The following is a 23,366-nucleotide window of genomic DNA, read 5'->3' as shown; positions in this document are numbered from 1 at the left end:
TCAATGGCCTAGGCCTCTTTCCTGGGTAAGTTAACTTGTGAAGAACCTATGCTTTGACTTTTTTTTTAAAAAAAGCTTCTAGACCCTTCAGTAGCAACAAAAACCTAAGTGATTTTACTATAAATCAGTGAAATGCTTTCTTCTAAAGTGTGCAGGCAGACAATCCCAAGTCTTGGGCCTTTTTATTGCTGCTATTCTCTACTATCGGCAAGATTCTGAAATTGACGAAAGCAATCAAGTCAATTTCACTTGTGGCTACTTTAGAAAAAATCACCACCACCAGATGTAGGCACTGCAGCTATTTACAGAATATAATGACTCAAAATACAGAGGATGGATGACCTATCATGTACCACCACCTCCTTCTTAGTTGTCAGGACATTCCAGAGAGAGAAGAAAAGAAGTTGGTGTGGAAGGGTAATAATTGGCAAATGCTCTCCTCTCCCTACTATCAGGGGATGGATTGGCCTAGGGGGAGCTTTACACTTAGACAAATTTTAACTTCAATAATTGGAACTCTCAGGAAGGGTCCAGGAACTATACTTTCTTCAGAATACCATCTTCCTCTTGCACTGCCCAGCAGCTGAGTTTGGTAGAAGTTGGGGTTGGATTTTCAGCTGGATGTTAGCCTTGGACAATGAGGACCCTTGTCTTAATTTAGCTTTCTGGAAATTAAGTCCTCTAACTATTAAGACTCTGATGATGGATCATGTAAGTGGATAGAGTGTGCATGAGGATGGGTGCGGGGGAGAGAACAATATGGTAATTTAGAAGAGAGAAGTAAGGTATTTGCATGACAAAAGATAGTGAGAGAGAGTTGGGGGGATATATAAAAAAAGAGAATATAGAGTAAAGAACATACTGTCGGGGGGGGGGGGGGGGGATAAAGAGTAAAAGTGAGCAAGAAGGAAGAGAGGAAACAGGCACTGAAAACAACCCTGGTTGAAAACACCATGCTGAAGGAGGAAATGAAAGAAAATGGGGATGGAAGCCAGGAATGGAAAGAAGGTAAAACAGAACCAATAAGAATGAATGTTTTCCTTTAAATACCATGGTGTGTGGAGATGAAAAATGTACCAGAGTGTGCATAGCCATCATGAAACAGGACTTCAAGTCCTGTTCATGATAACTGTTGTATTACAATATACTTGACAATTAGTGCCACATGGATCCCTGTAGGGCCCAAGTCTGACTCCTTTACAGCACTCAACCAATACCCTTGTTCATGAATAATCCAGTTGACTTCAACAGGACTCCTATTGGAATCCTCAAGGAAAGTAATAGCCGGACTCTGGCACCTTTAAGGATTCCCTCACACCTTAGATTTGTGGTCCATAAACTTTAATTCCTTATATGGTTGATGGCTGATAAATTTCAATGTAAATAATTCCTGAATGAAGACACATCTCCAACCTGTGAGTACATTAACACTCTATTGCTCAATATTCAAAATGAAAATTTGTACGTTTCAGAAAGTGGAGGTGGGGTTGTTCTTTCTAAATAAGATGAAAGGTGTGACACTGAGTGTCAAAACAGAAATGCAATATCCTGAAAGGAAGGAAGGAAGACTCCAGGAAATAGAAGGGAATTTGGAAATTAATCTAAAAACATGGAATACCATTTATCAAAATCAGACTGAGAGCTTAACTATATGAACAGTTAGCATGCAGCAAGCTGGGATATAGAAATCTACAGGGCGCTAGCCTGACTGTACAGACCCTGCAACTGTGCATGAAAAATTCTGTAGAGCGCTTTGATCTACCCTACTTTGAAATGGAAGTAGATCAAAGTGCACAATGGATTTTTTTCATGCATGATAGCAAGAGTCCACACAACCACTTAGCTCAGGCATGCTAGTGTACCATAGATACCAAATCTTAGCACACTAGGGTATATAAGTAGTAATTTGCCTTAAGGGGAGATAGCTGATAGAAAGGTCTTGAAAGGAGAGAACTAAGGGAACATTCATGATCTTCAATTTTGATTTAAAGAAGCTAGAAAATAGTAAGTGTAGAGTACCATTTTAAAGTTCAAGTGAGGTAAAATAATTGCTGAGGAAGTGGTATGAAACCAAAAATCGTTGGAGGGTCTAATGCAATTAATTTAGGAAGAAAATGAAGTTGGTAGAAGGAGGATGTTAGAAAAAAATGAAATGTCTGATCAGCTGCTACCAGTAGCTATGGTTTAAGCTCCGAGATTTCAGGGAAGACTAGATCTACAAGACATGAAGTGTATGGCAAGAGGAATGACAACCTCAACTTTGTCCAGCTTTACCACGATACACAAGACATCTTAAAAAGGGACAAATCATCTTTCTTCATCCAAGGAACTAGTTTGCTTCCAGTGCATGAAGGGCACTGGGTTCACGCTGAAGGACCTGCAGACATTTAAATGCAAATATCTAAATAAATGCTATTAGAGTTTGGAAATGTTAGCAGTTAGAACTGCATGTTTAAAGAGATGACATTGTCCCCAATTTATAATTTTCAGGTGTATTTGGGTTTTGATTTTAGTGCACAGTAGTTTTGTTATTCTTCGTCAGTTGTTGGGAAGTTATGTCTGCTCCCACGTAAGTATACTATTGATGTTTTACATGTACAAAACATTGTGTGTGTTGTGACAGAGTCAGGCCAGATGGCTACAGGAGAGTAATAAAAGACAGATATATTAGCCCCAGGCTAAGTAGGTCCTTTTTCCCTGGGTAAGGTAACAGGGAAGATTCCAGAACAATCAGGAACCTTCTGGAGACAATTAAGACAGGCTGATTAGAACACCTGCAGTCAATCAAGAAGCTGCTAGAATCAATTAAGGCAGGCTAATCAGGGCACCTGAGTTTTCAAAAGGAGCTCACTTCAGTTTGTGGTGTGCATGTGAGGAACGGGGAGCAAGATGCACTAGGATCTGAGAGTGAGAACGCGGACTGTTTGGAGGACTGAGGTGTACAGGCATTATCAGACAGCAGGAGGAAGGTCCTACGGTGAGAAGAAAATGTGTAGGGAGGAGGCCATGGGGAATTAGCCCAGGGAGTTGTAGCTGTCGCACAGCTGTTCCAGGAGGCACTCTAGACAGCTGCATTCCACAGGGCCATGGGCTGGAACCCGGAGTAGAGGGCGGGCCCGGGTTCCTCCCAAATCCTCCCAACTCCTGGTCAGACACAGGAGTCGTCGACCTGGACTGTGAATTCAGAAAAACGGACAAGCTGAGGGCTGCCGTGAAGCTCCAAGGCGAGCAAATCCGCCAATAAGCGCAAGACCCACCAAGGTAGAGCAGGAATTTGTCACAGTGTATACATACACACGCACACAAAAATGTAGTTTTCTGTATTTAAAAAAATGTGAAGATAACAGCATGAGAAAGTGGTACCATTAATAAATCCTGAGTTACTGCCATATCTGTCACATACAAATCATTATTCAGGCAGGTTGAAAGTACAACTGACTCTTGAAACATTTTTAATTATGCATTCATGATTTAATATTAGTTTTCTTGTGCTGCTCCCGGGCCTTGTCCTAGTTTGCCAAAGATAGGAAATTTACTTTCACAAGTGGGTGCCTGAGGATGTTAATTACATGAAAACATCTCACAAAAAGCCGGCTAGCTGCCATATTCAGGAACCCTGTGGAAGACATGGATTACTCACCAAGTAGTTAGCAACTGTCCTCTGAAAAATATTTTCTCTAGACATGAAAAGGAAAAAGAGACGTATTCAAAAAACCCAAGAAAGTCACCACCTAGTCAATACAACTTTAAGATTCCCGATGGCTAATCAGCATCTGACTCATCATCCATAAGTCTTGGACTACTGGCCTGAGCTATAGACTCTTGCCATGCCGCTAATTCCCCATGACAGGTGATGCCCAGAGATGTAGTGAGGCAGAGTGGCCTCTCAGACCCAGAGTGGGAGGAACCCCGCCGCTGAACCACTACACATGCCAATCTGACAAGTGGCTTGTCACATCTAACAAGGCACTATCCTTTGCAACAGAAAGGATAACAATAGAAATATATCATTGCTGTTTAAATAATGCAATAAGAGAATATCTCAAATACAAAACTGGAGATGCAACTTAAAACATAGCAATTAAAAAACACACACAAAAAAACAACTTATATTAAGAACCTTAAAGTGCAGGATGATACATTTCAGTTGATACAATAATAGCCATCTCTCTCTTGCTGTCCAAACAGTGATTTTGACAGAAGGCAGGCCCTCAGGCAGGGCAGGGCAACAGAGGTCTATGGCTCATGCCTGCATTCAGGGTCAAGCAGCAAGGGGTTCGGGCATCCTTAATCCAGAGGATGGCCGACAAGTGCTGGCTTCTGGGCCTTGAGAGGGGGAGACTGCCACCCCAGAGTTGCATGGCATGGGTGGCACAGGCCCACCCACTCCACTGCACCCCGGCCCAGGGCCCTAACCTTGGCAGCGGAATTCACCACTGGGTTAGTGGGGATCCTGACTGCAACATGCTGACCTATGCTCAGGCAGTGCTGCAGCCAGATTAAGGTTGGCTGCCGCTGGGCAATGTCCGAACTCTCCTGGCAGCTCCTCCGTGGTCGGGTCAGCATGAGACTCTTGCCAGTCCTCAGTTCCCCAGGGGCCAGCAGCAGGCATCTGGCTTCTCCAGTGGTTGCAGCCCAACTAAGCTTCCAGTCCCGCCTTTTATACTTCCTGTTCCACCTACTGACTTCCGGCAGGAGGGGTGAGCATGACCTGGCTCTGCCCACCAGGGCTCAGTGAGAGGTTCCTCCTGCTCTGGGTCCGTGGGAGGCCACTCCGCCTCACTATAGCACCCCTTTTATCGAAGACAATTTTTGATTTCATCAGTAAGTTCCTTCTTCTCTGCACATACTGGGGTCACCTTTATAAGCTTTCCAGTTTTGACATGTTAACAGTTAAGGTTATCTCAGTATTTGCAATATTACCAAAACTCTCCTGTACCATAAGGAATACCTGTAACACAACAAATCTAAATGAATAACTAGATTTAGTTATATTAGGCTTTGCTTATACTTGTAATTAGGCCTTATTCAACAATTGGTGGTCAGCAACCCCTGGCAAACCTCATTTACCATTTGAGCACTGGTGTAACCATGTACTAATGGAAATAATACGTATGCATTCACTTCAACTACAGGCGACATTAGCTGTAACTGACCTGAAGGTTTTTTCTCAATGTACACCATAAGCACTGTAAAAAAGGCAAAACTTCTAATGATTAAAACACTACATTAAATAACTCTATAGATGTTCATTTTAATGTCTTGCGGTTCCTCTTAAGAATATTTTCCCTGTGCTCCACAAAATATCACGTGAACTCCCATTGTGTTATTCTTAACTTGAGAAGTTAATAGGATACTAGGGCTTTTGGGGGGTCCCCCCCCCCGTTTTGCTCAGCTCCATGAACCAAGGGTTCTTCACACAACGCACAGTCAACCTGTGGAACTCCTTGCCAGAGGATGTTGTGAAGGCCAAGACTATAACAGGGTTCAAAAAAAGAACTAGATAAATTAATGGAGGATAGGTCCATCAATGGCTATTAGCCAGAATGGGCAGGGATGGTTCGCCAGAAATTGGGAATGAGCGACAGGGAGTGGATCACTTGAAGATTACCTGTTCTGTTCATTCCCTCTGAGGCACCCAGCATTGGCCTCTGTCAGAAGACAAGATACTGGGCTAGATGGACCTTTGGTCTGACCCAGTATGGCCATTTTATGTTCTTACGTTAAGCCAATTATTTAAAAAATAAAGTAGTTTGTTTTGAGGATAATACTTCTTCTCTATGCAATTGATGCCATAAAATTAAAGACAGTTGATGCTGGCGGTCATATTTTTGTGATGTGTGTAGTGGTGCATGTTCTTTGGATCCCCACTTAGGAACTTTAACTGTTAACAAATTACATTGTGGGAGGTTGAGGGTATATTGCAGTTGATCCTGCATGCAAAAAAGGAAAAAAGTCTAAAGAGCCTCCTGAACCTACCTGCCTTGCACCCTACTGCAGAGGGCAACAATAATCCAAACCTTGCTCTCCATGGTACAAGGATTTAGGGCCCAATTCATCATTATGATGCTGCTTGTGCAGTCATTTACCCCAATATAAAGTGAGCACAAAGTGGGGGGGGAAAAAACACTACCAAAGCAGAATAGCATTTTTCATTCATTTTCATTGATGTAAATGACTACACAAAGTACAGGGCAGTGATGAACTGGACCTTCAGCATTATAGTCATTTGATAGGGTGTGCTCACAGTCCTTGTAGTAGCCAGCGTACCTTAGACAGCTCAGCAAAAAGCACATGTTGAACCTTTCAACAGGATGACTGAGCTCATGCCGGCATGTACTCTAAACAGCACACACAAGCATTTTAGCATAGTAAGCCAGAAGGTCTCAGGATTGCTGCTGCTGCACATTGGTATCACCCCTTATGTGGGCTGTCACTTAACAGCCATAAAATAAGACCTGTGTATTTTTTTTTCTCCATTAGCAGCAGGACTTTAAATGATTCCACTGTTCCTAACAGCAGCAACCAACATATACCATACAATATAGTGCTCAGGCAGAAGAACTAATTAGCTGCAGTTGGCCCTTATTCCCTGAAGATAATGTCCATTTTAACTGACTACTACCAAACTAATCAACCCATCACAAATCTATCACAACCTTTCATTACAGAGCTCACACTGTTATTGCAATAAATTCTCATTTGGATTGGCTGCTGCCAAAAAAGTCACGTAACTTAGAAACAAAAAATAAAAGCTATAAAGGCTGAGAATGAAATGAATTTGAAAGCGAGAACTACAGAAAAAAACTGAACAAGTATTTCAAATAGTTTTAATCCTTATTTTATTGAACGGTGTCTTCTTTCATTATACAGTGTGACTCCATCTTTCACACACAAGACACATTGGGCACTCTGTCAACGTATCCTACAGCTGCTGAAACCAGTTTCTCAGGGCCAAAAATTGTACAGATGACCATTTGTATTAAAATATACTAATGCAGATCAAGATAAGACAATTGTTAAAAATGCCACCAGCCATTGGCATCATGTGCACTTACCTGTTCCTGATGTTGCTACCAGTGGTAGCAGTAGTGAGACGTTTTAATTGGAAAGCCTAGACTAACTAAGGCCAGAGAGGATGCCTGTCGGGGTGAGACAAGAGTCTCCTTGCCAACTCAGACGCTAGCCAAGATATCCCATGTGCTAATTAGAGTCAATCAATTCTAGTTTTTTTGTTGTGTGGAACTCATCTGTCCACTGCATGCTCCTTTCAAGTAGGCCACAAAACAGGGCTACCAGCAGGTAGTAAATTCTGGTTGCCACCTTCTTGCACTGAATTTGTATAGCGTTTCATTAAATTGATGGAAAGAAGAAGTGAGGCAGGATGTGACTGGGAAAGCTCAAAATTGAAGCAGAGACAGCATAGGCTTTTGGATAACACTATGTGCCTTATTCTAACAAAGCTTTTGTTTAGTGTTAGAAGAACTGACACTTTCCCATGGTCACGTGACATGCCCTAGAGCTCAAAGGTGTGCCTTATTTCACCACTCACCCCCCAGCCATCCAATCTAAATCCTTTTACTAACACAAAATATTACATATCATACTGAAAAAGAATGATCTTCTAAACTGAAGAAATTGTGCTCATTAATCATCAGATCAAAATGTTTAGATTCTTATCTAAAGCTTCGGAATACATTGAGAATCCTTGCCTCTGAATTCACCAATATTCCTTGCTACCATATTTTTGCTGTTGCATACATAGAGTTATTAGTCTCTTATTTCAATCTGTTTTGCTAATTTCACCACAATTACAGGTTTTATATTAACTGTTGCATAATAAGTTTACTTTTATGGGTGTATTATCTATTAAGCATTTGATAACAAGTTTCGTTTTATTAGAGTATTCATTTTCTCTTTTTATGTTTCTTGTCTTACACATTATGTCTTGAGGGATGAGGATTTCCCAATGGGCCTCAGAATTTTTATTTTACTTATTTTCTGTCTGTGAATAAAAAGCTTCACTTCAAGTGTTAGCAAGCCATTAACCTTCATATCCATGAATATTTGTTAAAGTATAAATCACAGTAGGGTCATTACCCATATATTTAGCTCGATTTTATTAAGACAGCTTTATAACACAATTATGGATAAGCGCTGTATTGTAATTCCCTTGGATAGCATTGCTAAACTCCATAAAGAATTTGTGCTCCATATTACCAATTAAACAAAGAAAAAGGCAGCGCAGTGCAGCCCAGCTTGACTTTGAGAATGTCTCCCGGATTCTCTCTTTTCATAGCTGAGATCTCGAAACAGGCCACATGCTCCACTGGTGAAAATCAGCTACATTCCACATTATGTGTCATGGAAGAGAAAACATGTAGAATGAGAAATCCCCATACGTGTGGCATTTTAGATTGCAGCATCTTAAAATTTCCCCTAGTTTTCTTACATGGATAGCCGGGATATATTTGCTCTTGCCTCAGCACAGGAGGCTGGACTATATGACCTCTTGAGGTGCCGTCCAGCCTTAGATTTCTATGATTCTATGTTAAACAAGGTAGGTGAGAATACTGAGCCCTGAGAGACTCTACAGGCAAGAACCTTGTAGGCAAGGAGTAGTTGTCTATCATGCATCTCTGGGATCTATAATTTGAAGTCAAAGAATTGTATACTGGCTGTCACTCTTAAGTAAAAAGGAGTACCTGTGGCACCTTAGAGACTAACAAATTTATTAGAGCATAAGCTTTCGTGGGCTACAGCCCACTTCATTGGGTGCATAGAATGGAACATATAGTAAGAAGATTTTATAAATTATGTTTAATATATAACACACACACACACACACACACACACGCACAAATACTTACATACATACAGAGAGAGAGAAGGTGGAAGTTGCCATACAAACTGAAAAAGGCTAATTAACTAAGATGAGCTGTTATCAGTGGGAGAAAAAAAAACTTTAGTGATAATCAAGGTGACCCATTTAGACAGTTGACAAGAAGGTGTGAGGATACTTAACTTAGGGAAAATAGATTCAATATATATGTTATGACCCAGCCACTCCCAGGCTCTATTCAAACCCAAGTTAATGGTATCTAGTTTGCATATTAATTCAAGCTCAGCAGTTTCTCATTGGAGTCCGTTTTTGAAGCTTTTGTGTGATGAAATTGCCACCCTTAAATCTTTTACTGAGTGGCCAGAGAGGTTGAAGTGTTCTCCTACCGGTTTTTGAAGGTTATGATTCCTGATGTCAGATGTGTTTCCATTTATTCTTTTGTGTAGAAACTGTCCAGTTTGGCCAATGTACGTGGCAGAGGGGCATTGCTGGCACATGATGGCATATATCACATTGGTAGATGTGCAGGTGAATGAGACCCTGATGGCATGGCTGATGTGATTAGGTCCTATGATGGTGTCACTTGAATAAATATGTGGACAGAGTTGGCATCGGGCTTTGTTACAACGATAGTGTTAGTGTTTTTGTTGTGTGGTGTGTGGTTGCTGGAGAGAGTATTTGCTTCAGGTAGAGGGGCTGTCTGTAAGCGAGGACTGGTCTGTCTCCCAAGATCTGTGAGAGTGATGGGTTGTCCTTCAGGATAGGTTGTAGATCCTTGATGGTTTTAGATGGGGGCTGAAGGTGATAGCTAGTGGCGTTCTGTTATTTTCTTTGTTGGGCCTGCCCTGTAGTAGGTGACTTCTGGGTACTCTTCTGGCTCTGTCAATCTGTTTCTTCACTTCAGCAGTTGGATATTGTAGTTGTAAGAATGCTTGATAGAGATCTTGTAGGTGTTTGTCTCTGCCTAAGGGGTTTGAGCAAATGCGGTTGTATCGTAGAGCTTAGCTGTAGACGATGGATCGTGTGGTATAGTCTGGATGAAAGCTGGAGGCATGTAGGTAGGAATAGCGGTCAGTAGGTTTCCGGTATAAGGTGGTGTTTATGTGACCATTGCTTAGAGGAAATGGACCGCTTGTGTGGATTGGTCTAGGCTGAGGTTGATGGTGGGACACGGCTGCTACTCTTAAACCACTCTTAAGTAGGAAGCTCATTAATTTCTGCATTTTGGCTTCAAACTAAATTGCTACATCTTTTTGCCATTGGGATTCTACTGAACAGCATAAATCTTTTGTTGTGAAAAACTCCAGGTCTGGTAAGTAGAGAAACAGAGATTATCTGGTGTGAGACTATTGACAAGGAGGTCCAAAAGGAAACTCAAAACAGAAGCAGAATAGAGCCACTGATCTGTAACATGATTTTTCTTGTATTTTATTGAGCTATGTCACCTTTACCTTCTGAGCACCACAAATGGTAGCAGATAGTCTGGGAAGTACTATTGGCAATGGCATATTAGTGGTATGTTTAGGGACCAGACATGTGACATTTTCCTGGATACATGCCAGACAACTGTATTGTGAGTTTCAAGAAGGTTTCTACCAAGTCCCTTGTTGCTAATAAAAAAAGTAATTGTGGATGCTTCAGTCAGACAGTGTTCTCAGGAGCAGATTTGCTGCTGAGTGGGCATGCTCCAACATGACTGACATTTCTAGTGTTCCCATCACATGCTGGGTTAGCCAACTGGTGGTCAAACATGCAAATAAGACTTAATATAATCAGCGTGGTTCTCTGTCCCATTGCTTAATTCAAAATGTGTGACTTTCATATCAATGAAGCCAAGAAACAAGTTAGCCTAATCATGAACCACAGGCAGCAATAGGAATTCCACCAGGTAAGCTAAAGAAAAACATTGTTTGAGGGCCAGACCAGTAGGAGATATGCTAATCTTTTTCTCAGCTAGAAGTCACTGACATATGCTTTGTATCAGATGTTATGTTAACTTAGAGACTTTAGTAGAGTGTTTTTCCTGATGGTGAAGATGTGCTGCAAATATCATATGCATGAAGCAGCTGGTTTCCATGTTTACTAACTATCAGATTATTATGCAGGATTTCACCACATCTTTTTACTAAGTGACATGAAGAAAATTAGCTTTTTATCCGCCGATGTTAGCATTTAAAGCAGAAATTAGTAAGGAAGGTTTAAATGAGGCAGATTTTTTTTTTTTAGAAAAAGTAAAACTCAAAGTAGTTTGAGACTAAATAAATATTGACACCATCTCCAAAAGACAACGTTTTAGATATTAAACTCATAACTTGATCTTTGCCAAAATACATGTAAATGCATGGACTGAACTGGTGAGAGTGCGTAAAGTACAGACACATTTTGTATGTATAATCATATAATATGAAAATGAGCACCAATATCCTTATACGTTTTGACTGGCACTACAGGAATAAGATTCTTTAAACACTGAAAAGCAGTAGTAAAATATGGTTAAAATAGCATATTGAAAAGCAATTATTTTTCTACCAGAGAACTAGAAGTAGCATACTGGGCAAGAAAGCACAAAATGAAGTTGCTATTGTAAAGGGCATTACATTTTTAATTACCTTTATAGTTTACATTGTTGCATGCAAGGGAAAAAGTCTGCCTTGTTACTGGATGAAAATAGTCAGGTGATAAGTCAAATTTCTGTTTACCTCCTTAAAAAGGTCAGCAACACTGAAGCCTAGTACAATGTTAACCAATGAAACTTTATAAAGAATCACTACAGTACACTACAGTCATGGTTCAAAATGTTGCAGTAACATTATGGTAAGACAGGCTGTGTTTTGGAACATTATAAAATACTGCAAAACACTAAAGTAAGGGAGATCATGTATGAAAATGGATGAAACTTAACTGGCTTCACTGAATTCTGCAGAAGTTTAGTTTTTGTCTCTGTAGGGACCATAGGTTTATTCTCCCCTCTCCTTTCTTCTTCCCTAAAACTCAGGATCTCATGCAGAGTATTAGTTTAAGAAAAAAGTAATGATTACACTTTTGAAATTCACAACAATGATTAGGACAGAGCCAGATATTTCTAATTACAGGATTCCAAAGGTGTGCAACAACAATGTTTAGCAAACAAGGTATTTACCCACAAAGGTCAGCTTTGTACCAGTCATATTTCCTGATAAATATGGACCAGATTCTCGGACGTACCTACATCCTTTTTGCTATGGCTGCATATTCCCAGTAGATTATGTCACTATGCCTAGGGAACTCCACACTAGATTTACTTACGCCACAACCAGTTCCGAGTCTCTGACCTCACCTCCAGCATAGAGACCAAAGAGAGAGAGGAAGAAATGTCAGAGGCAAGGATGGGGTCTGGAAGAGCCAATTCTGCTCCAGTCCCCCATTAAGGACCCCACATCAATGGTACAACAGAGCTGCTCATCTGGAGCCAGATCTCTGGCTCAGTGATCCATAATCAGATCTCCCACTTCCTGCACTGAGCAGAGCTCTTGTGCAAGACAGAATCAATACATATGTTTTGGAGTTTCCTCTCAAAAGAAATAGTATCTGCTTAATACTAATGCCAATAAATCCCATGACATGTCCACAAAAGATCATTTGTGTTTCTGGCTCATTTACTTTTTACCACCTCCCTGTTTTCTGGAGGATGGAGTGGGGGCAGTTTTTAATGCATTTTTCTTAAATCTTTCTACAAGCTTATAACCAGTTTTATTCACCTCCACCTCCTGAACATCCTTGCATTTCTCTAGGTGGTCTTTATCTGCTACAAAGAGAATTGAATTTGCGGACTTTCTAGTCAGTGTTATATATGGACCATGTCAAAGCTTTGGTTTTCACTTAGAACCAAATAGGGATTAAAAAGTAAACAAACAGGCAGTTAATGGGATCTTTGCAGTGTAAGTACACCACAGATGGAGTGTGGAATTTGATGAGTACACAGTATCAGCAATGAAAAATTCTATTTCATGCTTAGCACAACAAAATTTGGAAAGATGCTTTACTTTTCAAGTGTTATGGCTACCAACTGTGATTTACACCCAGAGAGGTCTGTCTCCTCATTTTTATCTTTTAATTTATGTTCCTCCTGACTTTCTCTCTCCTGTACCCAGGATCATTTCCTATGATACAATACCTCTGCTTGACAGCCTCCTAGGCCTTCTCCCCATCCCTTTCCCAGGCTTCTTTCACACAGCTCATTTTAGGCTTCTTACTAAGGCCTCTCCTGGTTCTTTCCCTGTTTGTGGCCATAACCGCTCTTGCAGGTTCCTTTCATATGCTTCTTCCTTGGGCTATCCCAGAAAAAGTCCCTGCTCCTCATATATTGAGTTACAGACATCTTACAAGCTAAAACCCTGTAAGTACTAGCGCTGAATTTAACATTATTGCATTCTTTACATCACATGATATTACAGTATTACAATCAGGAGGCATCTCTTCAACCTCCCTCCCTTCCCACCCTCACAGCACTCAGCTCTGGGGGAAGGAAAGCAGCACTCTTCCCCTCCTCTTGAGCACTGCATGGAAAGCAGACAGCTCTTGCCTTTCCCCTGCCTGCTGCCCACTCAGCCACAAGCATCCCTACCAGCCGCTCCAAACCAAACCCAGCAAACACCTCCTAGCACTCCTTGCCAATACCCAACAAAAGCTCCCCTTCTCTATTCCACAGCAACAAACTCCCCAGACCCAGCATTCTCCACCCAATTCACACTTTTTTTCCCTGCAACCCCAATTCCACAACCATTTCCAACTACACTGGGTGGGATACAACAAATACACACCCTCCCTATGAGCCAGAGTCTCATTTACACTACTGCCATATTGTAATACTCCCACTTTTAGGCTCCTTTACACAAGAATCTGTTCCTCCGATTTTTTTTCCAGTGGGAAAAGGGAGACCACCATTGAACTACAGTATGCTTCACTGTTAGATTATAGTAAGGAGTATGTTCTGGCATTTATGCAGTACCAAAGAAGTTTAGGACTGGGTATGGTACTCTTCCGAGTACCACTGAAATTTGGGAGAATTTGGAAAGAATGTAACTATTCAAGTAACATCAGCACATGAATGTGAACACTTCACAAAAAGCACCGTGGAACTGAAAACGAAAACAATGACCAAATATCAGAGTACCAATAAAGTGATCAGGACAATCTGAAAGACAATCTCCAGCAGTACAGTGCCCATATTGGGCCAGTGGTCTAGGGAAAGTGTCATTACTGAATCAGCAGCACCACTCTCTGTAAAACCTGAGTTTTCCCACGAGGTCTCCTTCTTCAAGTGTTGACAGGGGCCAATCCTGATTAATTTAACACAGTGTGATGAAATCACACCTGGCGCTGGAATGGCTGGTTATATTCTATACCTTGTCTCAATTCCTTCACAAAATAATCTGAATTCAAGATTGTCCTTCAATTGGTATTGTAAGCCTAGCTGGAAAAATATCATAGCATTACATTTCCTGTGGTGAACAGATTTTGTCACTGTTGCTCATAGAACTGGTAAAGGACATTTGTCTAATAGAACATCATAATTGTAAGTAATGGTCAAAATTATTATAATATAGGATGTTTTTCAAAATAGTTCTTTTCTGGATGTATTAATTATGCATTTAAAAATCAACTGGCTTTAAAACAAATCTTTAATTTTTCCTAAAATGCAAATGAATGCAAGAAAATGGATTCAGCAGATAGGCAAACCAATAAAGCCTATGTGTAATAAATTTAAATATAGTCACCGAAGGAATAGCATGCAAAAGGTTTCTGTGAAAGCTGATTTTGAAAACATGTCACAAGAATAGCTTCCCCAATAGACTTCACTGACATCTGCAAGTTAAAGAAGCTGAAATACAGTGGGGAATATTCTACTCTTTAAATGGCCTATTTATGAGTTTATTCAGATAAATCTCTCATCTTGATATTTATAAACAAACAAAATTTCCAAATTGGTTCTTCAGACTTTTATACAAATCATAAAAATATTATAGGTAATGAAAAGCTTCTTACTTCAACAGAAGCTTTACACTTAGAAAATGCTAATATTTAGAATTAACTGGACACAGATTTCACACAGCATTTTAATACATGTTATTAAGAAGTTTGTGTTGATGCTGTTCTTTGAGGGCAAAATTCACTCTCCTCATACAGGGCTCAAGAATTTTAGCTCTATGTTGGGGGCATGGTGTGTGGGTTGGGGGATTATTGAGCAGATAGATACACAGATAGAGAGAGATGAGGGGATTTGGGAAGATTCTGAACTGGGATGGAGACAGGGATGGAATGGATTTATGGGACTATGTGCAGAGGGGGAGATGGACTCAACTGGTAAATGAAAGTACGAAATTTGTAAAGAACAGTGAAAGGGTCAGAGGATTTCTCCCACCCCCGTTCTGTCAGGTATTAGGTTTTTATTCTGAAAAACTTCCCCTCCCATCTCCATTATCTGCCACCGAAATGCTTCTCTGTGACACCCCAAAGACTCAGTTTTTCTCTTTGAAAATGTAACCATCCACAGGGTAGGCTTAGGTATGTCGGAGGAGGGAGAAGGCAGCTTCCTACCAGCAGCCCTGCCATTTTTGGTGGGCACCGGTGGCAACTTTAACTATAGGCTTTGCTAGCAGTGCTAACAAAATAAAAAACAATAATTTAATGTTATTGCCTACTATCCTTTGTACCAAAATATTCACTCGTCACCATGTGTAAAAGAAAAAGAAAAAAATAAATCACATTTCACTGCACCCGAAGCAAAATGGCAAAAAGCCTAATTAAATTAAATAAAAATATACATAAAATAGTTTAATTTTGTAGAGCACCACACACTAACAGATTTTTTTTAAAAAGGCCAAATCAATAGGGATTTTAACTCTTATGCACAAACCAGCAACACAGAATCTTTTCAAAGCACCATTTAATGTTCCAGGTTTGGATTTACATTATAGCAACCAATTTCCTTTTGAAGGGGGTGGGGGGGGACTCTTCCCATTTCAACTACATTTTATTCCACTTTCATTTCAACTATATTTAGAAGATTTTCCTGAATTTATTAGCATATGAATGAGTGGTAAATGGTTCCTTGCTTCTGTTGTTGGAAGGCACTTCAAATAAGCCAAATTAAAAAAAGAAAACAATGAAACAGTATTTGTGTCTAGTATTTTTAGAATATTTGCTGGAAAACATTTGCCTCAGAATTTAAAGTATTTGAAGAGGGGAAGAAGAGTGGGGGCATAGTTTGCTCTGAAAGGGCCAAATATTTTCCCCACCGAAGTCAATAGAATTTTTTTTTATTTACATTTGTAAAGTGTTTGGGTCTCTTTCTGGATAAGGAGTGCTACAGAGCTACAAGCTTACAGCAAGATCAAAGTCATCCTCTATGCTGCCCTGCTTGTTTATTCTTCTGAAGAACAATTTCTCATCCATATGCAATCAAAATTACAGTTGTTTCTTTATCAGAGCATACTCCAGCATGTGTCTTATGCCATTCCTGCTCCTATCTCTGTAAAATTTCCCATAGGAATACCTTGATAGAACTCCACTCATTCGTCAAGAATCCGCAGCGTTCAGATATTCTTAAATTTGTCTGTTTCTCCTCTCTATGTCCTCACCACTGGGCATAACCAACCATAACCATAACCAACCAGTTTCAACACTTTCTCACTTATGTTTCTTCAGAAACTATATTTTACAACAAATAGTGGCATTCTGAGTTTATGCCTGTACTCAATGAAACCTCCATCCGATAGTCAGCTTTGCAGAATATTAGACCCTAGCAACTTCAAAATTAGTGGAGTTTTTTAGGACATCCTACCAACTTCTCCTTCTCTGGTTACTGTGGTCACAAGACATTCCATCCCACTTTTCATAACTGCCACTCAAATAAAATGTTAGTGCCATTTTATCATCTTTTTAATTCAGGCCCCATACCATTGTTTCTACAGAGCTCTAGGTGTCTTTCCTACACTTGGCACAGCTGAATGCTTAGACAACTTTGTTCTCTCTCAGTCCTGGGTTGGTTCAGGGTTGCTCTAAGACCACACCAGAACCTGCACTGGAGAAGCATATGTCACAGTGCTCTGAATTCTGCACTGCACATTTGTGCTCCTGACATGCTCACAAAAGTGATCAGGTTCAGGTGGTGCAGAGATAGGTTATGCAGACTTTTTACTCACCCAAAGATTCCCCTGGACCTGGGGGAATCCCTGGATTCTTTGTGGCAGCTTTCTCTCAACATAAAAGCCACTTTATCAAACCTTTTCTCATTAGTCCGCTTACAACCCTGTACTAAATACGACTACATATGTATTTACTACTTCAAAATATATTTCTTCCTTCTCTATTAAATTTCTACATAATTTTCGTCTCTTAACTTTTCTGCTAGTCTGCATCTTGTCTTTGATTCTACCACCTGAGACTTTAGGGTAGCCACATCTTGTCTTTCAATAATCTAGCCTCCTTGCCCAAAGAGATTCAGCTTCTTAGTAATTCCTATTCAAATTATACTTAAGAGTTACACGAGGGAAATTGTGTCTGTCTGAAGGAGATTTTTACAGTCTCTCTGCTTTAATCCTCACAAGATGAAAAGACCAACACTTTAGCTTTCCTTTTTCTTTTTCTCCTCAATTTCTTTCATTACCAAGATTCAAAGATATCTAATATTTTTCATGGGCCAATCCCTCAGCTGATGTAAATCATAGCGCTCCAGTAAAGTCAATTGTTCCTTTATCAGAGGTTCTAGAAGACTGAAAGGGTCTTCTACAATTTTATTCAGGATAAGCGAACTTCCTAGAATTTAAGGTTTTGGAACCTCACTTTTTTAAAGAATCAGGATTTACAAAACTAGTTTGAGGTAGTGAAATTTTGCCATATTTTAAAGTTTAGGGGGTGATTAACATTATAAAAAGCCGTTTTTTCCTGACTCCCATTGCTTCAAAAGCTAGGCTGGCAAGATGTTAAGGGTGTTCAGATTCCAGATTTTTAATATCAGTTCATCTCTAGTATTGATTACAAATCTTTTGTAGAATTCTTAACTGTCTAATGAAATAGAACGTGCAGTTTGGGGCCAAGACTGAACCAAATTCCAAGACATGGGTAAACACACTTCACTTAATTTTCAACTGGCTAACACTGTGGGTCAAAAGTTTGATTTGAGCACCAATAGTGGGTTTGTATTCCATTTGGGGATGCTGTGAGAAATATGGGGGCAGAAAGAATAAACCTGATTTGGGGATGGGATAACACATAGGCAGAGGGAAAAAACAAACAAAGATAGCATTTATGGATCCCCCCCCCCCACAGCCTATGTACAGACTGTTTGAATGTGGATTCAAATGTTGCAGCTTAAGCTGCTGAAATGTATAGAACTATAAACAGTAACAAAAGATGTGGCCATTTCCTATGCTGAGTAAATCTATTCTTCCAGCTTTGATCTATTTCAGTGAAGGCCCATTTCGGAAATGATGCAGAGCAAGTGAAACTTAATTTCCCTGTGGCTGAACACAAGTCTACATTGAGAGTGATTTCTTAAGAGAAAAATAGATTTAAACTATTGCCTAATCATTCTGTAAATGGATTACTTTACATTCATTCTGAACTCATAGGAATTTTCTTTGCATGAAGTTTAAATTAGGAAGCAGAACTTTTCACTCAGTGGGGTGGATATTCTTCAGTAAAACATAAATCTTGTGGCTCCAGGCAGTAAATACACAGAAACCATTACTGTTAACAGCACACACAGGGAAATGTAAAAATTATTACCTTTGTCATTTATAGTATGTTAAACTAAAGCGGCAAGTTTACACAGCATCTGCACAATTGTTTATAGGAAAGAGATTCTGTAGCACCTCCATTTAAAGTGGCAGCTGACATATTTCCCACACTCCATCTTCGAAGTACTATTAATACCCCAAAATTTTATTTTTTTAAAAGGATACACTGAATTCACATGATGCACTTATCTACCATCATGCAAGAGACAATTTTGCATCCAAACCAAGTGGAAAATAGATCCCAAAGTGTCCATTGATTAACTGTAACAAAGTTGAACTGTGTAATACATTTGGTTCACTGTGTTCATGGCAACTATAGCGAACTGTAGATCAAATATGTAGAGAGTTCTAGGGAAATGGTGATCAGTATTTCTACCATACAATAACTGACAATGAATGAAGATAATGTATTAAATAGTTACAATGCAATATTGGAGGTTCCAGTAGATGGTACCATGCATTTTTGCCATAAGAATTAAGAAAGCAAAGCAGCTCTGGAAAGTGATAAATACAGCTGCTATTAAATAATAGATTGAACACTTTCTTTCGCACTGTGCAGAGACTCAAAATGCTGCCTTGACTGCTCACTCTATTTTAGGGAAGGTAGTAAAAGACTTACCCTTCCAACTTCCTTTGGTGCAGAATAATGCCCAAAGAATGGCAGGACAAGGGCTGCAATGGCTACTAAATCATCACTACAGCCTAATAGTAAAATGGACCACAGAGGGACAAGACTGGTAAGCTTCAATTACATCCCCAACTGCAGTTGATGCTACAGGTCTTCCACAGATAACAGACCACTTGATAAGGTTGTTAGCCCTCTAGCAACCGGAAGGGAAAAGACTGCAATGTGCCAGAAATACAGTAATGAAGGGAGGGAGAAAGAGGATAAAAGGAAATGACTGGGGGTGTAAAATAGTATGAAAAAGTAGCAGAAAAAAAACCAAGATAAAAAGATGTGCAGCCTCCCCAGATTATACAGGGCAGGTGGAGAAAGCAGGTTGGACTTCCCAGGGTTTTGACTTTACATCATGGCAAAACTAACTATTGGTCATACATTAGATCATACCACATAGTGGTCAAGCAAGTCAGTACCTGAAGGAACAATAGAAAATATGGCCAGTTTGCATTTGAGACAAGGTGGAGGTAAGGCTATAGTCCAAGAAGAGAATTTTCTTCTGACCATAAAGGGAAGTGAACAATTCTAAGGACTGGTGACACTTCCAAAAAAAGTTTCCTATGAACAAAGAAGGAAACAACTAAATTTCCTAAGGAAATGTGGAAATGCTATTCTGGTGGGAACACTCAATATTGAACGGTCATCGTTATAATCTGTTTACAGTGGTGTTGTAGCCATGTTGGTCTCTTATTTTCATAATCAAAGAATACCAACCATGAGAACAGTCTCTGGACTGTAGGCAGATAATGGCAGACATTGCACAGGTGGATTTTGAGGTTACTCTACAGATGGGAAAAGGGAATAATTTATTCATAATATCTATTGACATTTCTATGGCTGAGTCCCTTACAGTAGCTGTTCGAGAGCTTACCCCTCATTGTCCTTAAATGCAAGCTCAGGGTAGGTGGTTTGGGGTCTCAGCACTGATGGTCCTGATTCTTATCCCAAGGAAAGGACTTGCTGAGCATGCCATGGCCTGGAGAACTGCAATACTTAGAAGTTAAAGGGGATGGAGATAGTAATAGTTGAGTGAATTATAGTCCCAGTCAGGACATGTGTGACATTTGTCCACCATATCAGATAGTGGAATCAGCTAGGACTCTTACTTTGTATCTTGAATCAACTGTGCATTTGTCTCAAATTTATATTTAACATGGATCTCTGGTATCATGCATATTGCTTTTATGGTGTGACAGACACCTATTTCCATACTTTTAACATCTTCCTAGTCCAATGCTTATTGATTAAGTAATTCATGCGATTTCAGCAATTCATTGTTACTGAAGAATACTATTATTCTAAGGCCATAAACATGTTTATACTGTTATTAGATAATTTTTGTAAGGAAAACTTTTTTTTACTGTTCAGGAATTTTGTATTAATCAATGATAGCCTGTTCTAGATGTTCTTCTATATGTTCTACTATAAAACTGTATTACTTTCCTAATGTAATGCATACTTTTCTCTAAAAACACCAAAAAAGGTAGGCTGTCAAGGAAAGAATTGATTTTGTAAAAACCACAATTTACATTTTGAACTTGATGCTACATCAATCTTTTCTACAAAATATACAAATCTAATCTTTTTTCTATTTTGAGTGAAAATAAAGTTAAGAATACCATTTATTTTATTTCGACAATGGTACTAAAATGCATCTGAATTGAAATTGCTGAGGAATTAGTAATTCTCAAAAAATCCTTATCAAAAATATCTTTGGGATGGGCACTTTTCTTGTAGAACTTGTAGTTAAAGTGATTTATCATGGTTTAAATTCCCCCCTCCCCCACCCCACAACTTTCTATTCCGTTTCCTTACACGTTGTAGCTTCTCTGTCTGTAGAATTTTCACCTTCTACCTTGTTTTCCTTTGTATTCCATTTTTCATCTCAATTTTATCCTTCTCTTCCTTCCTTCCTTCTCTCTTTAAAATACTTAGTAAATGAGTTTTCTTGCCACCACTCGGCCACCTATTGCAGAAGAACAGCAGAGCTGTTCCAATGACATATAGTCAGCCTGACTGTAACGATACAGGTTATTTAAAACAAAAAATATCAAGGCTTGGTCTGTAATATTCTATCCACCTTCTCCTCAATATCATTGCCAGCATCCACTTTTCCTAATTTGTTACAATCAGACAGATTCTGGGACAAATCCTGAGCTGCTTTGTCAGGCAAGCACTCATCTTGAAATTAGTGGGATTACTCAGTCAGTAAATAAAGACAACAAGACTCAGTCTATGTGTATCAATATGTATAATAATTTGTTAAAGAGACTGATGTGTTGAGATGCAATTTAATGTATGGGCTGGCTACGTGTGACAGGTCTCTGTGATAAAGGACACCCCAAAATTGTATTTGAAAAGTTTTAAGCATAGTAACTCATTTAGCCCACTGATCTTAGCATATGCGGCCTCAGGCGCTTGATTAAAGAAACATACTAACTTTTTTAAGTAGATGGACGTGATCTACAGATTGAAGAAATGGGATATGTCAGAAGTTTTATTACTCTCCCTTAAGCCAGTGAAATGAAAAATAGAAATTAACCATTAGTATTGTTGCATAAGGCAAAATTCTGCTCTGATCCCTAGGGCAGATCTCAACTCTAGTGTCCTTTCTTTCTACATATGTAGCTTTCCCTTTTATTTATGATGCTAATGGCTTTGCACATGTAAGCAGAGAAGGATATTGTAGTCAAGATCCACCATATAATGGAGGACAGAATTTTGCTTCCAATGCAGATGGTCAAGCATCTTACCTATCAATTTGCAATCAACCCTTCTATGGGCAATTTCCTGCAAACTTGGAGTGAAATTCTGGTACTACTGAAGTCAATGAGAATTTTTCCATTGACTTCCATAGTGCCAGAATTTCAGCTAGAATGTATGTCATGTTTGTGATCTTTCTGTAATACACATGTACCGCTATAGACTGGCACACACGAGCACCCCATAGTATAGTAAAAGCCCACGGATAATTATGTAGAGGAAAAGTCCCCAAAAGAGGATAAAAATCTGAGTGTTTACCCAGATTAAACAAACATTCAGAATCATCAGATCCTCAGTTCTCTATATCCATAAAGTTAAATTCCAAATGCACAAACTATATTTTTCTTGAATCAATTTTCTTTTGGTTCTTTAGGCCCACACACATAAAGCATTGAGCAGAACCAAAACCACAGAAAAAAGTGTTAAAAAAGCAAAATTCCATTAACTTTAAGAATGTTTAATAAGAAAATGCATTACAAGTGCAAATATTTCCACATGTTCAAAACAGCCATGTTAGTGAACCTACCTTTGTGTAACTGCAATCTAAAGAAATGGTGTGTTTCAGTGTTTAACTGTTCTAATGAAGCTGTTTAGCTCTGTGTTCCATTAGCATATTTGGATTTAGAGTGTGGTAAAAATTTTATTCTTGTTCTAATACTAAGCAAATCCTTTACATCTGTTTTGGGTTATACTAACAAATTGCTGAAGCCTTCCCAATGAAAATACAAGCTGCCAGCTACTTTTATGCCAAACCTCCTATTAGCACATCTGAAAAAAACCAGAAACAAAAAAAACCCCAGGCAAATGACGGCACCAGGATATTATACAAAATAAGCACCCCCTCCAGCAAACATATTTATTACTACTAATAGAAATTAAAGGGCAAAAAAGAACACGCAGGCCCCATTTTTATTGAGCTGAAATTTATGCAAAGATCATATAATCCAGCTAAAAAGCTTCAAATGAAAGTTAATTAGATGTTGTTAATGAGATGGTGTTAATCAGCAACATCAGTGTTCTATTATTTTCTGAGCCACTGAAATGTAACACATCATTATACTTCCAAGAATTATGCTATTAAACACTATGGTTGTCGTGCCAATGTCTTTCAAAACAGGAAGAAAAGAAACATCTCCCATTTTATTTCTTCCCTTTGTGTGGCATGACATCTTTTTAATCAACTGAAGACTAAGATACTCAACCTAGGTACAGTACTGTACCTTTGACAAATGCATAAGCAGGAGCTGCTGTAGAAAATGTACAAGCACAGATACTTGAGACGTAAGCAATAACTTGGAATAAA

At 39.3% G+C, this 23,366-nt stretch overlaps 1 protein-coding gene across 3 annotated transcripts in view; it reads right to left on the bottom strand.

Moving 5' to 3' along the window:
• SGCZ (sarcoglycan zeta) overlaps window positions 1-23,366 on the bottom strand; it is an 840,425-nt gene that overhangs the window by 681,460 nt on the left and 135,599 nt on the right. The gene's annotated exons all lie outside the window — the stretch shown is intronic.

Source organism: Lepidochelys kempii, chromosome 4 (genome assembly GCF_965140285.1).
Source record: "Lepidochelys kempii isolate rLepKem1 chromosome 4, rLepKem1.hap1, whole genome shotgun sequence".
NCBI lineage: Eukaryota > Metazoa > Chordata > Testudines > Cheloniidae > Lepidochelys > Lepidochelys kempii.
The sequence above is the reverse complement of the archived record's forward strand: the minus strand, read 5'-3'. Positions and strand labels throughout refer to the sequence as shown.